The sequence below is a fragment of the Thalassophryne amazonica genome, chromosome 19 (assembly GCF_902500255.1).
Source record: "Thalassophryne amazonica chromosome 19, fThaAma1.1, whole genome shotgun sequence".
In the NCBI taxonomy this organism is placed as follows: Eukaryota; Metazoa; Chordata; class Actinopteri; order Batrachoidiformes; family Batrachoididae; genus Thalassophryne; species Thalassophryne amazonica.
In genome coordinates, this window is record NC_047121.1 from 48512205 (window position 1) to 48527992 (window position 15788).

Here is a 15788-nt window from a genome sequence, read left to right on the forward strand (position 1 = left end):
TGTGTCTTTTGAAGGATATTAGTTGTAACTGCTAACTTACCTCACCTCTTCTATGCTTCGCAGAGAGTCGGTTTGTCGTGTCCACCTGGGGGGTGTTTGGCGGTGGTAGTGGGTCCAGGAGCGCCGGGCTTCGATCCTTTTGGGCGCTGGAGAGCGTGCCAGCCTTCACTCCACCAGAAGGACGCTGTTTTGGTTTTTACACTTTGTTTTACACCAGCGGGTGAAATAAATAAATTGTTTTTGTTATTGGAACCGCTTTCTGGTTATTTTTAGCGCTGGGTTCCGTCTGACACAGGTCCGCTCCTCAACCCGCGTCGACACATAACACACATACAGTCTTGTTCAATTTACAAAAATAAAACATATGATTGTGTTCACATACACCATTAATCACCTTTAATTGCACTGTTGTCTATACAATGAACAAATAATGGTAATTCACCATAATTAAATTAGTTTTTTTAATTGTCACACTTTTGTAACATTACTTAACCCTCTTTAGTGCAAAATATAGCCTACCATAAATGTAAAAACAACTTCAACATGCTTTCCTTAATACTAGAACTAGGACTAGTGGACCCTAGCACTAGTTAGAAATTCCTGCTTGGCTTGTGTATCCACTGCCAGCAGTGCCCTTTGTTTGGTAGGTAGAGCATGATAGACGTCGTCACGCACGTCAACGAGATGGGCAGTGTGATGTTGTATCGTTGTTCCTTCGCAGTGATCGCCAGGAAAGTCTGCACCTCCTCGTTTGACCAGCCTTGGCTACTTTTCACTGACATTAATCGTTGTATGGATATTTAACATGCAGAGTATATTTTCGACAGGATTCCATGTACTGCGTAAGCCATCGCAGTTTGATGGCGCATTCCTATGTTGCTATGAGCCAATCAATGGACAGCAGTGAGTTAGCACCTCCCTTTTGTTACTGTTCCATTATTTTAGTACCCCAAGCGAAGGGTGCTAAAAAGTGGTCCAGTACAGGTTGGTTATTTTGGTACCTGTCCCTATATCCGAATGTGGAAACCGTGCTATACCAAGCCGGACTGGTTGGTGGAACCAAGGCTTAAGGGTGCCTTGGTGGCTTCCCTCACTTTTCACCTTCTTGTACAACACTCAACACTATTTTGTTAACCCCCTTGAGTTAAAGCTAAAGGTGTACTCCACAAGCACGTCTTCATTGTGTCATTTTGCACAAGCGAAATTACAAACGTATCATTTCTCAGCTACTGGGCCTGACTGCATCTACTGTGTCCTGAAATCCTCCTCTGCTAAGTAGCTCTGCTGCATTTTATATGTTCACATTGTTGTCATTGTTGCTGTGTTTTATGTCTGTCAATGTTTTAAATTCCCTAGCTGTTATCCTTTATCCTGTACTGTTATGTCAAGGAAATTCGTCTCTTTTATAAACTCAAGTGTTTCCAGTTTATTAGAGCTGGATTTCCCTGCCTATCTTCCTCTTTTGGCCATTTTGCAGGATTGGAGGAATCTTACTTTGACCCTGCACATTGGCAGGCGTCTGGACGGAGCAGTGTGAGGATATTTTCAGTAAATTACAGAGCATCCAGAGAATGCTTGCAGGAAACATCCATAATACAGTGTAGGCAGAGCACAGCTCAAACAGATATAGACATTTCCCGGACTTACGGGTGACTCACGACTCTCTTATTTTAGATTTCGTTGTGAGAAACAAAACAAAACGCAGATTTGTAAAGTATTTTGTGCATATAGGGAACATGAGGTGTAACAGCTTGAAGAGTCTGTCAGATTAATGAGCTGCAATACCGTAGGATTAAAAAGAAGTTTTAAAACAAGCGCAGTAACTAAATTTTTTAAGTTTGACTACAACCCCTGGCAAAAATTATGGAATCACCGGCCTCGGAGGTATGTTCATTCAGTTGTTTAATTTTGTAGAAAAAAAGCAGATGACAGACATGACACAAAACTAAAGTCATTTCAAATGGCAACTTTCTGGCTTTAAGAAACACTATAAGAAATCAGGAAAAATAATTGTGGCAGTCAGTAATGGTTACTTTTTTAGACCAAGCAGAGGGAAAAAAATATGGACTCACTCAATTCTGAGGAATAAATTATGGAATCACCCTGTAAATTTTCATCCCCAAAACTAACACCTGCAACAAATCAGATCTGCTCGTTAGTCTGCATCTAAAAAGGAGTGATCACACCTTGGAGAGCTGTTGCACCAAGTGGACTGACATGAATCATGGCTTCAACATGAGAGATGTCAGTTGAAACAAAGGAGAGGATTATCAAACTCTTAAAAGAGGGTAAATCATCACGCAATGTTGCAAAAGATGTTGGTTGTTCACAGTCAGCTGTGTCTAAACCTAGACCAAATACAAACAACATGGGAAGGTTGTTAAAGGCAAACATACTGGTAGACCAAGGAAGACATCAAAGCGTCAAGACAGAAAACTTAAAGCAATATGTCTCAAAAATCGAAAATGCACAACAAAACAAATGAGGAATGAATGGGAGGAAACTGGAGTCAACGTCTGTGACCAAACTGTAAGAAACCGCCTAAAGGCAATGGGATTTACATACAGAAAAGCTAAACGAAAGCCATCATTAACAACTAAACAGAAAAAAACAAGGTTACAATGGGCTAAGGAAAAGCAATTGTGGACTGTGGATGACTGGATGAAAGTCATATTCAGTGATGAATCTCAAATCTGCATTGGGCAAGGTGATGATGCTGGAACTTTTGTTTGGTGCCATTCCAATGAGATTTATAAAGATGACTGCCTGAAGATAACATGTAAATTTCCAGTGTCATTGATGATATGGGGCTGCATGTCAGGTAAAGGCACTGGGGAGATGGCTGTCATTACATCATCAATAAATGCACAAGTTTACGTTGATATTTTGGACAATTGAAAGGATGTTTGGGGATGATGAAATCATTTTTCAAGATGATAATGCATCTTGCCATAGAGCAAAAACTGCAAAAACATTCCTTGCAAAAAGACACATAGGGTCAATGTCATGGCATAGGGTCAATGTCAATGAGCAGATCTGATTTGATGCAGGTGTTAGTTTGGGGGATGAAAATTTACATGATGATTCCATCATTTTTTTCCTCAGAATTGAGTGATTCCATATTTTTTTCCCTCTGCTTGGTCTAAAAAAGTAACCGTTACTGACTGCCACAATCTTTTTTTCTTGATTTCTTATAGTGTTTCTTAAAGCCAGAAAGTTGCCATTTGAAATGACTTTAGTTTTGTGTCATGTCTGTGATCTGCTTTTTTTCTACAAAATTAAACAACTGAATGAACATCCTCCGAAGCCGGTGATTCCATAATTTTTGCCAGGTGTTGTATATATCAATCCATGTTTCATTTGTTACAATTGCAACTGTTAAAAAAAACATTGCAAAATGGTAAAGAAACCTGTAAGTAGGCTGATTCCACCTGTGCGACTTCCGCTTCCCAAACAGTAATGATGATGAGGATGATGATGATGATGATGTCATCAGGCGGTAGTCGACGTATTTGGAGGTTGAACGCGTGATGACCTAGCAACGCTTGGCCCCTACCTTAACAAATGGTACAAAAACACCTTGGGTCAAGGATAAACACCAGTTTACCCTTGATGGTAAAATATAAGTATTTTGTACCATAATAAGAGGTCTGAGTGATGTGTAATATGCAGTGCCATCATGAACTGCTGTAAGTCCCTCCTTGGGATGGACACATTGCAGGAAATTATCCTTGGGGGGGAGTTGACCATGACTCTCCAGGGTCACATTGCCATTGGCTTTACTGCTGACCTCAATGACCCTGATTGATTTTCAACAGAAACAGTCTAATTTTGGTTTTACTTTGCTACTGCTGAACATTTTGATCTGGCAACAAGAGCAATCCAAGATTTCTGACATCCATCAATCCGAATTCGGATCACTTCCAAATTTAGTGGAGCTTCCATGTCCTAATATCGACCTGCTGTGCAAGTCTGGTGAGAATCCATGAAGTAGTTTTGACATAATCCTTCAAAGCCTATATAAAGTGAAATCTTGATCCAGAATCCAGATCCAGATCTAGATCACCTCCAAAATGTAATAGAATCTTCCATGGCCTAATATCTATCTATGGTGAAAATTCCGTCAAAATCCGTGCAGTAGTTTTGACGTAATCCTGTTAACAGACAGACAAATAAATAAATAAACGTAGATGATTTCAATACATCCTTGGAGGACATAATAACAGATGCCAATGAATATTAGTGTAATATTTGGGTGAAACAGTCAAACCAAAGTAATATTTCTTTCACCTTTATTTCTACATTTCTTTTTTTATATATAAAAACAAAGAGTCAGCATTAGGGTGAGGGTTATGGTTGAGGTTGGGATTGGGTGAAGGTTTTGCTTCATTAAGGGTGTGAAAGATGTCATGTTAATACCTGGAGTTTCCATGTTTTTTTTGTTTGTTTGTTTGTTTGTTGGTTTTTTGTGGTTCAAACCTGTTTCCCAACCACAGCATTAAGTTCAACTAGATTCCGATTTGTTTAACGTGCACGTGACTGCATTCGGTTTGGAGTCAGGAGGGTTGCACATCAAGTCAAGTCGAGTCTGGGAGCATGCTCTGGTACTGTGCTTCACCGCATCTTTGACCCCATGGAACCGCCTTGTGTCTCAGATAGTAAACACCCAGGCAGACAACTGGTCCATCCCAACATTTCTAAAATAAACATCTATCTGCTGCAGCCTGGTGGAGCATTGGTGTCTCCTTGGTCTTCTCCAGCCACTGGAGTCCTCAACGCTCAGCACATCAACACATTAGTGCATAAAAAAAATCTCTGAGATGTTTGATTACCCATAATTCTCTTCTTCACATCTGTCAGAGGTAAAAACTGGCCTTAACATCTTGAAGACCAAACAAGTCGAGTTCCTATTGACTAAACAAAGTGTGACCACATTGCGCAAGAATGAACTTTGTTGTGGGATGTTGTTACAATGAGGCTGAGAACTTTCAAAGAACCCATGGAGGTGCAGTGCAAGAACCAAATTTAGTCACTGGAGATTTATCAGAGCATAGCAGAGGTGGGAGTAAGTCACCATCAAGTCACTCTCAAGTCATGAATCAGTGAGTCCCAACCCTCCTGTCCTGAGCACCAACAGCATTTCCTGTGTATTTGTTTTGTGAGTTGTTCTGTAATTTATGTCTCTAGCATGGCCCAAGCAGAGGGGCACCCCTTTGGGTCTGGTCTGCTTGAGGTTTCTTCCTCAGAGGGAGTTTTTCCTTACCACTGTTGCTCTGGGGGTTGGTAAGGTTAGACCTTACCTGTGTGAAGCGGCTTGAGGCAACTCTGTTCTGATTTGGTGCTATATAAATGAAAATAAATTGAAATTGGAACATCCCAAGTCAAGTCTCAAGTCATAATGACCACCAAGCGTTTGACAGCTGATTTGAGACTTGACTTGGGACTTGCTGATTCATGACTTCACAGTGACTTACTCCTACCTCTGGAGCATAGTGTTGGTTTCTTGAGTCACTCATCCTCCCAGAGTCTTTGCCAGAAACAGAGGGTAGACGTGCACTCCAGCAGCACGTCTTTGTGTTCCCATGATAACTTGAACAAACATTTCAATTTTCACCAATTGATGAGTTCAAATTTTGACATGATCAGGTTTCACTAAGACCCTCTAAGCATCATCCACTTCACCGAACAGATTATTGATGCCTGTGCTGAAAGAAACGTGAACGAAATTGATCTGGTTTTCACCAAATTTGAGCTGGATATTTCAAATTACACTATCTCAGACAACTTCAGTCATGACATGAGCATGATTGGGTTTCGCCAAGACCCGCTTATCAGTCAACCGTAATTTGCCCTTATCAGATGGTTCTTTTTCATCTCTACCCTAACCAGCAGACCACCAAAAAAAAACAAAAAAACAGCCTAGTCTCACGTTTTTTTTCCCCCCGTGCCCCTGCCACAAAAAGCACCTGATTTTCGTGAAACATTTTTTTGTTTCATTTTGCTATTTATAATCTTACCCTTCTCCTAACTGTAAGTATAATCATAACATTAGTGTCTACCCTCCCCTAACCCTAACCATAACCTCCCTCCCCAGACATCCCTGTCACCTCACATTTCATGCCCCTGTCACAAAATCAATGTGCCCTCGTCACAAACCCATAGATTAATGTACTTTTCGTAATGCCGCCATGAACTGCCTTGAGACTGGATTGAAAAAAAAAAAACCACATCAATATTTGGTCTCTATCATTTATAAAACCTTTTAGTTTTAAATTTTGAAAGCAGTTCTGCTAATATTCGATTTACCCATATCCCAGTGTGGTAGTGTAGTTACAGTAGGTCGGCACCATATTTCCCAACTAAAGTGATCAAGCCAACACTCGACCAGCAGAATGCCACGCTGCAAATAAGTGGTGGGGGTTGTTGAGCGCATGAGTGCGCCTTCTTGTTTTAATTATTGCTGTTAGCGCCATGCGGTGTGCACCGTGCGTCCTGCTCTATGCCAAAGCAGAGTACGCTGTCCAAGACAGCGTAAAACTTTTCTGACACACAGTACAAAACAATTGTGTTCATCGCAATGTTTCTGTGTAGGCTCTCAGTTGTCCAGGTGGTTTCCATAGTAGAGAAGCTTGAATCTTCGACTGGACTGGGTTGTTTGACGCGGAGAGAGGGCGCCAGTGGACCTCAGTCTGCAGTTCATCTCCACCTTAAAGACACTAACCACACATTTGAGGACAAGGAAGTTAAAATCTTAGCCAGAGAGAAGAAATGGTTTGAGAGAGGGGTCAAGGAGGCATTCTTTGTGAAACGTTTGAAACCCAGCCTTAACCGGGGAGGGGGTCTGAGACATGCTTTATCCCCTGTTTACAATGGGGTACTCAGGTCAAAGCAGTTTCAGTCTTTTGTTCATGGTAATGAGTCATTTACGTCATCAGGAGAGTCGTCAAGGGAGCCATCAGGAGAGGGACAGCTGCCCTGTCATTAGGAGGGTGCTAACTAGAGCACAATAGGTGCTAATTAGAGCTATTGTTTAGTCACTAGCCTATAGCAGTCAGCCTCTCGGTAGGAGGGGTCTGGTTAGGTTTAAAACTCCAGCTTTTGTGACTTCTTGATTATTCTTCTCTACAAGAGTCAAGACAGAATTCAGACCACCAGAGCAAGAATTTTAGCTGAGGAAGCTTCTGCGATTTGAAGCAAAACGTCCTCGCGTCAAGCAACCCAGTCCAGTCGAAGATTCAAGCTTCTCTACAATTATGTTCGTCCTCTCAACTTCCTATTTAATATGTTAATTTAGTGTAAATTCCAAGAGGCACTGCTTTGAATGCGATCACATGATTTGGGGAGGTGACGGCCTCAAGGTTACGTAGACAAGTAGACTCCTGACCAAACAAACCTCTGTTTGATTCCCCGTCAGAAAGGAAAATCACAGACATCGCTTTATCCCCGAGTTGATCCCAGTGTGCTGCTGAGCGCCTTCGGAAAGAGTTATTTAAATATAATGTGTGTGACCAAGAGATACAGAAGATCTATGTAATAAAAGCTCAGGCGCCGCCAGCGGGTTGATTGGCTTCTGTAAATGTACCCAGCTCCACAGAATGCTAATATTTGTCTGTGAATGTTGTTCACAATGAGGTGGTCAAATAACCAGACTGACTGACAGACAGTGAGGTCAGTGTGAGCTCTGTCTGTGATTGGCTGTCTCTACAAGAGCCGTTAATCAGGTCACTAAGATCTCAGGCCTCCATCTGCAGGGCGCCGCCACGGGTGACCAAGAGGGACACTGCTGACCCAGATTAGAAAAGCAGTCTGTGTGTGTGTGTGTGTGTGTGTGTGTGTGTGTGTGTGTGTGTGTGTGTGTGTGTGTGTGTGTGTGTGTGTGTGTGTGTGTGTGTGTGTGTGTGTGTGTGTGTATCATGTCTTGATCCAGTGTATGAAGTCATTAAGACGACATAACAGCGATGGGGTGGGGGGATGCGAGTGTGTTTATGTGTACGTATTTAGGTGTGGATGATTTTGGCGACAGATTTAACAGATGTATCTACAATCATTAGCAGGCGCCAAAGTTCTTATTTACATCCTGCACATATTCACAACAACATGCACAGAAGGGTTAAAAGAACACAAGGTCAGCAGCAGGAGGAGAAGAAACTCAGTGCTGTCATTCATCTTTGCATTTCAGGAACCCACTTGACCTAGAAAGCCACAACACAGACGCACACAGGTGCAGAGATACCCACCAGGGGCCTAACGGCGTCCGTCTGCGTGTATCTGTGAGGGCGGACCAGCTGAACCCCTCCAGCAGCAGCAGCATTGAGTGTCTCTCGATCCTTCCTGTCACTCAGATGCATTTTTTTCTCCTTTTTTTTGCTATCACTCTCTCAGCTGTTCTGTCCATTAGATCCTAATCGCACTGACAAATCAGACTTTTTACCCAAAGCCATCAAATATGGCCATCGGGTAGTGCGAAAGCTTAGCATGCATCCGTCCGTCTGTCTGTGGTCAGCATTACTCCCAGAGTATTCAAATTTGCAGGAAACATTCTTGGAACACAGACCTTGGACAAGTTCAAAGATAACTAACCTTGACCTGTTTTAAGAAGTTAAAAAGTCACATTCTGCTTCAATCTATTCAGTTTTGTTTTTGAGTGGCGGGCATGACAGCCAATCAGAGTAGAGCAACACTGTGACGTCAGTGGTTGCTCTCTCCAAAATCACTTTGTTTTGTGTGTTTATATACATGTTTCTTATATGTTATGTAAAAGCTAGCGAGAAATAAACACATCTAAAACTGAAAACACTGGTTTTGGAACCTAATAACACCTCTAAACGTATTTACAAGCCATTTTGCAGCATGGTGACATCACAGGCTGGTAGCTAGCTGCAAAACTCTGCTTTGTTTGTGTGTAAATATTTTTTTATATTGTCATTATGGGATATTGTGTGTAGAATTTTGAGGGAAAAAATGAATTTAATCCATTTAGGAATAAGGCATAGCAAAATGTGGAAAAAGTGAAGTGCTTGAATACTTTCCGGGTGCACTGCGGAAATGGCAACCTAATTACCAATTGGATATTTCAGCATTTTAATGCTTTTGGAACTGTGAATTATTTTTGTGAAGCAATAATTTTTTTTTTTTTTATATTCCAGTGTTATGGACAGTGTTGTGGTGAAGTGGTTAGCGCCCTTTTTTCCAAAGTAGACATTGTTTTCTGGTTTAAGACCAGTCCTGCTCGTTCTCCATGTGGAGTTGAACCCAGAAGCGCATCTGTGAAACTTGTTCCAAATCACCATGCAGCTCCATTTTGGATTTGCTGTGGTCACCCCGAGTGAAATAAAGCAGACTTGACTTTCAAATCCAATAGTTTGAGTTTTTGTTTGTATTTTGTTGTTCAAACATTTCAAAACAGTGAAGGCCTTTCTGAATCAAATGGTTCATTGAGCACTTAGAATCCTTTCAAGTAGTGAATCATTTTTAAAGCAATTGCTTCATGTAGGATTTTGAGCCTCATGCAAATTGAAATAGTTTTCTGAAGCAGTTATTTAATATTAATATTATTTTTTTAGCATGCAAAGAGTGAAACATTTCCTGAAGCAATTGCCTTATTTGGCTAAAGTATCTAAAGGTCTCTAGCTGCAACTAGGGACTGCAGGCACTGATTCTGTTTAGCTTCAGTTTTTAATTTTTAATGGGGGATTATTTGGGCTAAAACACTTGTGAACAGTAATCAAATCAAACAACAAGCTTCTTGAATTCTGCTGTTTGGACACAGTTGTGTCTGTTTTGCATAAGTCCTTTATGAATGCAGAAATCAGCATATCAAGTGGTGTTTCCAATACTCTTGTAAAAATTTTTGAGACTAATCTCCCTTGACAACATCAAATCAGCTCCACTGTTGTTTTCATATTTCGAGATGTTTATCCTTGTGGGATGGCTGCAGAATAAACGCACCGTTCTAGTCAGGGACGACGAACACGCCAAAACAACGGCGTGATGAAGAGTTGGCAGTTTCAGCGCTCATGTCTCGTCACACTGTGAAGAGCAGTCAGCTTGTTTTGGCCCTGTAAGCCACCGTGGGCTCTGTGGCCTTCTGTGGCTTCTGTCCCACCTGCCGCACAGTCGCACCGGCTCCATTTATCCAGTATGTGCAAAACAGTAAAATATTCACACTCAAGGTCATTTACATGGTCATATGATAACGACTGCAACGGGTTCCCACAGTGAGCTCCTGCTTGCCTCTGTTTTGCGTTATGATGGAACATTATTAGGATAAGTTCCAACTCTGTATCTCTGCTGGATTTACAAGGACAATGAAGTCTGGGAGCATGCGCTTGTGCAGGTTCTGGATGGCAACCAAGCAGGCAGACAACCAACCTATTCTTACCTCTTGAAAGTAATCACTCCAAAGATATCTGCATCGCCAAACACCTCTGACCTCAAGACTTCATAATGTCATCCTCAGCCTCACTCAATCTCAGAGGCCGAGGACCCAGAGACATGAATGTCTCTGCAAGAGTTCAACACTCTCATTATATACAAATACACCTCTCATGGCAGCATCCAAGAAGCCAGAGAAAGCCTGGATCTTAGTCTGTATCCAAGACCATCATAAACTCAGACACTGATTCCTCACTCAGCTTCTCAAATGTTGCATTCAAGATAAGATCAACTTTATTTCTCCCCAAGGATATTATTTTGCCAGAGTACAGAAACAGTAAACAGTGAACAATGATTTTTTTTTTCCTACAATAAGTACAACAAATTCATGCAAAATGCCTGGAAGACATTTGCGCAAAATGTTTGATTACATTGCACGCACCCCTGAATAACCAAACAACTCTGAATAACTCTGTTCGTTATGTGTTCATCCTGCAGAAGAGGGAGGAATTATACAGTCTAATTGCCACAGGTTGGAAAGACCTTCTGTAGCATTCTGCGGTGCACCTCAGTGGTTTCAGTCTGTGGCTGAAGGTGCTCTGACAGGACGTCAGTGTGGCATGCAGGGGGTGGGAGGTGTTGTCCAGGATGCTGAGCAGTTTCCTCAGCATCCTCCTCTGTGGCAGCTCCAGCACAGACTCCAGCTCAACCCTCAGGACAGAGCCAGCTCTCAATTTTCAATTTCAATTTATTTTCCTTTATATAGCGCCAAATCACAACAGAGTTGCCTCAAGGTGCTTTACACAGGTAAGGTCTAACCTTACCAACCCCCAGAGCAACAGTGGTAAGGAAAAACTCCCTCTGAGGAAGAAACCTCAAGCAGACCAGACTCAAAGGGGTGACCCTCTGCTTGGGCCATGATACAAACATAAATTACAGAATAATTCACGGACGAATATACAAGAATTGCTGTTGGTGCACAGGACAGGAGGGTCGTCAACACAAACACAACTCCCATCTCTGGATGGAGCTGCACCTTAAACAGAGAGAAAAAACAGAATCAGTCATCAGAAAGACAAAAAATACTGTATAATTTGCCAGCATTAATCAACAAGAAAAACAGAGAAGTACTAAGGTGATCGCCGGCCGCTAGCCGTAAGCTTCACTAAAAGACCCAGAATTTAGGTAAAGTTGAGGCCGCGGCCCACTCCAATTACTAATAAATGAATTTAAAAAGTAAAAAGCGTAAAACAAAACTGCACCAGTATGCTAGCCATATGAAAGGGAAAATAAGTGCGTCTTAAGTCTGGACTTGAAAGTCTCCACAGAATCTGATTGTTTTATTGACGCAGGGAGATCATTCCACAGAACAGGGGCACGATAAGAGAAAGCTCTGTGACCCGCAGACTTCTTATTCACCTTAGGGACACAAAGTAGTCCTGCACCCTGAGAACGTAAAGCCCGGGCCGGTACGTAAGGTTTAATTAGGTCAGCTAGGTAGGGAGGTGCCAGTCCATGAATAATTTTATAGGTTAGTAGCAGAACCTTAAAATCTGATCTCACTGGGACAGGAAGCCAGTGAAGGGATGTCAAAACGGGTGTAATGTGGTCGAACTTTCTGCTTTGTGTCAAAAGTCTGGCTGCAGCATTTTGAACCAATTGGAGACCCCTAATGCTAGACTGCGGTAAACCAGAAAATAGAACATTGCAGTAGTCCAATCTAGAAGAGATAAATGCATGGATCAGGGTCTCAGCATCAGCCATAGACAGGATGGGAGGAATCTTCGCTATATTTCACAGGTGGAAGAAAGCAGTCCTGCTAATATTTCTAATATGGAGGCCAAAGGACAACGAAGGATCAAAAATTACCCCTTGGTTCCTCACTTTGTCAGTGTGATGTATGACACACAAGCCGAGGCTGAGCGTTAACTGGTCAAATTGATGCCGATGTCTCACTGGACCAAGAACCATCATTTCAGTCTTATCAGAGTTTAAAAGTAGGATGTTTCTAGACATCCATCCTCTCCTAATGAGCTTGTTGAGTCTGTCAGCTTCCTTCAGCCTTCAGATATCCATTGATCCCACAAAGATCACAGCATCTTCTGCTAAGTCAAGGACATGCAGCAAACCTTTTCTAAGCCACTGGTTCCCACAAACCTACCCAGCACCCAGTCCATGCAAACCTTGAACAGTGTACCAGAACACATCCATGATGAATGCTGATTTTCAGCTTAGAGTTTCTGCCCAAGCTCCATGCAGCACTCACAGTAACACTGCGTAGTCTGGCTGGGACATGACTGCTGGATTCACAAAAATGCTGGTTATCTTGCTCGAGAACACATTGAAAGTGACCGGGATTTGACCCACTGACGTATCTGCCAGTGGACAACCAGCTCCAGCAGATTAGCTTTTCTCACCATTATGTGCTGTATCTGTATGTTGCATCAACATCCACACAGATGCAGTCACACTTGACTGCCGAATTCATGTCAAGTGGTCACTTGCGGCAGGATTTTGTTTGCCTGAAACCGCAAACAGAACTTCTTGTTCGATCATATTCAGACTTGAGTTTTTTCTGTTTGCATAAATTTGCAAATTAACTGTTTCCAGCTGTGTTTGTGGAGATTGTCTCCCAATATCTGCAGTACCCAGATGCCTTCAGCGTGCAGCCTCTCCCAAAGCCAGCGGTGGTGGAATGTTCTGTCCTGTCGTTGGAAACAGTGCAACACCCAGTTTATCATTTGCTGCATAAGGCGAACACGTGAAAGCCATATCAGAAGTGGGGTTTTTTGGGGGGAGGAGCGGGGGAGGGGGGCATCATCTGCGTTGCCTTCAATGATAATGGAAGGATTTCCTTGACTTGAGCCCATATTTGAGCTGATTTTTGCGTAAATTTGCCTCTCTGTGCCGCTCCACTGCAATGCTGTGACTCTCCAATCACAACCACAGTATCGTCTAACCTCTTGGCCACATTACAAGTGACAGAAGCAAAGTGACAAGTGGCCATTCGTTTTCCCAATCAGAGTGGGCAATTTACAGCGACAAGAGAGAAGCGGTCGCCACGCCACCAGCTCAGTGGGGCCAAAATAGACGAGAAATATACTGTATTTTCTGAACATGCTAAGCAATGTGACTCCACGACTGCCTATGCAGGTGAAGGCAACATGACATACGTTGGTTCCTTGCTTGAGCAAAACAATCCAAAATGGCAGAATACACTATCTGACAGCTGTATTTCTGTATAAATCTAAAATGTTCAGCATTTTTCCTCTTATATTTTTGGAAGGTTAGTCAGAAATAAAGACTTCCACAACTGAAAACGTTGTTTTTGTAACCAGATAATACCTCTGAGGTGATTTACAAAACATCTTCTGGAGATGTTAGCATGCTTGCTAACAAGTGACACAGAAGCATTACCGTGGGTCCGTGACACGTTACACTAAAACAAATTAATCAAAATTTGGTTCTGTCAAGCATGAAGTGACCGTGTCCTTAATAACATATCGATAATCACAATAACATCAAGTAACTATGAGCTGGTGATGCCCCGGAACGCTCATCAAGTAACAAAAACCAACAGCTTGTCACCCCTCAATTGTAGCTAATCTCATAGTAAGTCCTTCAGAGTTGTGTAAATGTCTTGGTGGCTTCCCTCACTCTTCTTACGTGGTCACACAGTGTCATACTGTTTGTATTTTCTAATTCATTCACTTTCTATACCTGCTTATGCCAATGAAGAGTCACAGCAGGACCCTATCCCAGCGGCCATTGGGCAAGAAGTGGGGTATACCCTAGACAGGCTGTCAATCTATCGCAGGGCCACATGCATTCACACCTATGCTCAATTTATAGTTTCCACTTCACCTAACCTGCATATCTTTCAATGTGAGGGAAGCTGGAGCACACCCATGCAAACTCAGGCAGAAAACGCAAACTCCACACAGAAAGGACCGAGCAGGAAGCAACCACAGGACCTTCTTGCTGTAAGCCAGTGTTGCTAACCACTAAGCCACCATTCTGTCCTGCATTTTGTAATAATTGTCAGTGAAGTCCAAGACATAATCAGTGACTTGCAAATGTTCATGTATCCATCCCTTGACTTTTCTCAACAACATTGGCTGTAAAAGTGATGATTCATATTAAAAATAATCCTTGTATTTAATTTGTCCAAGTACTTAAGGGCTCTAAAAATGGAGGAACTGCATTAAAATAATTCCTAAATTGTTAATGCAATATTTTGTTAAACCCCTTGAATTAAAGTTAAACGGCTACACTACACGCACGTCTGGTTTCATTTTAACACTGTTGTGCTCGTGTGCAGAGGCAAAAAAAAAATAGGGAGACCTTGACTTCAATGTGTATAAAGCAGATTAAAACAATTTTGCACAATATGATCCCGTTAAGTAGATACAGAGTCTGTTAAATACAAATATGAGCACATAATCTGACAGAACAGTGAATGAATGAATTAAAGGAGAATGTGGGTGAACATCCTCCTCGGTCCACGTGATTGTTAATTATTAATTATGTAATTATTCACAGGCTTGCACTGCAAAGTGAAAGAACAAGTGGCCGATACAGAGCAGTGATATGCATAAAATGTCATGTCAGTGCCTGGGTCACGGTGCACAAAGGCTTGAGATCTGTAGGCTGCTGTTCAAAGCTGAAGGAGAAGACTGTAGTGTCTTTGATGAGGACCAGATTGAAAACAGGGAGCAGGAGGGAGGAATCCAAGATGGTTTTGTGCTTGTGCGTTAAAATACAAAATGACGAGTTGACCATCTTCAAGGTGCCGGAGTTAGAGGGAGGAAAATAACGGACAAGCCCTCACGTCACTCAGGTGTGACGACATGCACGTGACCTCAGTAGTATTTTTTTTTTTTTAGTAGTAGTAGTACTAACATCATGAATCGTAATTGAGTTGGCAGAGAAGGAGAGGGCATGAGAGAAGAGGAGGGGGCGCTGCTAATTATGCATGGCGATTGTTGATGGCTTGATTGTCTGCGTCCAGCTGCACGGAGGAGGGGAGGGGGGCAGACTCACTGACGCCAGGCTCGGAATTCTCCCATCCATTGAAAGAGAGACCCGATTGTGTCCGGGGCCTTTCCGACAAGCACCTGATCCCAGCGCAGAGACACACTGCTGTGTATGCGCGTTTGGATGTGCGCGCCCAGATTCAGGGCTCAATCCAACAGACACACAGCCAATGGCACAAAACGAACTATCCTAGAAATAGCTCGCAGTTCCTTTAAAAATAAATAAATAAAAATACAGTTCAAGAATAAAAATACAGTTTATTATCAACTTTGTGGATTTACGCACAATACCTGTGCGTAAATCCAAACGGCTGCTGCCTTAGTTCGCCCTATCAGCAAAACACATTTTTCCCAGGAGACCTGGAAAATTTTTTATTT